Below are 2,097 nucleotides of genomic sequence, written 5' to 3' on the forward strand. Positions count from 1 at the left end.
CTTTAATCCCAGCACTCTGGAGGCAGAGGTAGGTGGATCTCTGTAAATTCAAGGCCAGCCTGGTCTACAAAGGGAGTTCCAGGACACCCAGTGCTATGTAGAAAGACCCTATTTCAATAAAATAAAAATAAATAAATAAAATTTAAAAAAAAAAAAAAAAAAACTTTGGCTGATGAGATGGCTCAGCGGTAAGAGCACTGACTGCTCTTCCGAAGGTACTGAGTTCAAATCCCAGCAACCACATGGTGGCTCACAGCCATCCGTAATGAGATCTGACACCCTCTTCTGGTGTGTCTGAAGACAGCTACAGTATTCTTGCATATAATAAATAAATAAATCTTTGGGCCAGAGTGAGCAGAGGTCCTGAGTTCAATTCCCAGCAACCACATGATGGCTCACAACCATCCGTACAGCTACAATGTACTCAAATACATAAAATAAATAAATCTTTTTTTTAAAAAGTTTTTTTTTAAGTTTCAGAAACTTCTATAGGTTTTCCTACTGGTAAATGTCTCCTGGATTCTTGCTTCCCAGAATGCTGATATGCCAACGGCCAAGCTGATTCCTGAATACCGCACGCCTCTAACTTCAGATCACAGATGTGTGTGTCCATCTCAACAGCCACAGCTGGAGGCCTCGGAGCTCCAACTCCAACCTCAGCGCTTGTACAAAGACAGCACTTGAGGCCCAGAGACGAGGAGTGGCTTCTCCAAGGCTGCTGCACTCTTAGAAGCGGAGAAACTGAGGGAGCTTTCCTCCAGAAACAGGCCCTGCTTCACAAATGAGCCATCTGAGACAGGCTTCAGAATTTTTAAGACATTTATTTTTATTTTTAAAGTATGGATATATGTTTACATACTCATGAGTGCAGATGCCCATAGGGGCCAGAAGAGGGCGCGCTGGAGTTACTGGCGGTTCTGAGCTGCAGGACAGGGACGCCAAGATGACCTTAATCACTGAGCCTTCTCTCCAGACTTCAAAATTTAAAATATCAACAGAAGTTCATCATTTTAGACCCATCGAAAAAGAGGATCTGTTTCAACTAACTGATCCATGACAATCATCAGGCTCCCTGTATGTGCATATTTAAGTATGTGTGCACATGTAATCATGTGTGCGCGTAAGCATGCAGTATCTGTATTGGGATAGGAAGATCTCTAAAACCTTCACAGCCAAACTTCAGGTGATTTTGTGTAAAACAAGCTCACATTTTTAACTCCATAAGCTCTCTCCAGGAGCCTGTGAGCACCCTGGACTAGGGGAAAGAAGAAAAAAAACAAAAAACGTAAAACAGGTTTGGACCCCCAGGGGGCTCCCATCCCAGAAAGCTTAAAGCCAAGAAATACACACTGGTTTCCAGCCCAATGTGGAATAAATTCCGCCTGGTGTTGGAGCAAGAGGAAAAGTCGGCCTCTTGACGGATGAATGAGGCTCCCTTTGCTGCACAGTGGTCCGTCAGCACCATCCTACAAGGCAATCGGGACAATGCTGGCATTTACACTTTCCCCGCACCATGGGTGTCAGGCCTGTGGCTAGCAATCCGGAAGCTTTGGCCTGCCCCTTCCTCGCTGCTGGGCCGCAGCGGGCAAAGCTGGGATCTACAACATTAGGGTTCTGTGTGCTCCTGGAGGCGATAGATTTAAATATGTCGAGAATGTCTTAGTGGTAAAAGTGAGTGGGTTTTTCTTTCTTTTTTTTTTTTTTTCAAGGAAAATTTTATTGGGAATATTTTTTCCCCTTAGGTGTGAAATTTGGCAAGCAACTACGTTCTCTGATGGACTGTTGAAGACCAGGTCAATTAGAAGCGAGTCTCGAGTCCAAGGCAAACACCTTGAGCCTGCTAAGTCTCCTTACGGTGGTTGTCTGTAATCTTCTCAAAATAGTATAGCGCTCTGTAAAGAAATGCTACCCAGCACTTACAGAGGGAGCTGACTCCGGTCTTCTGCTCCTACTAAATTGCTATTAGACTAGGGATTAGCCTCTGATTTTATCTGAAAAGGCCCAGAGGAAGCCATGGCTCTCCTGGTTTCCTGAAAGGCGGCTGCAGGATATTCTCTCATGGCAACAGAGGGAGCTTTGGCACTGAGGCAGAAGCTG

This window comes from Mus pahari, chromosome 20 (genome assembly GCF_900095145.1).
Source record: "Mus pahari chromosome 20, PAHARI_EIJ_v1.1, whole genome shotgun sequence".
In the NCBI taxonomy this organism is placed as follows: domain Eukaryota; kingdom Metazoa; phylum Chordata; class Mammalia; order Rodentia; family Muridae; genus Mus; species Mus pahari.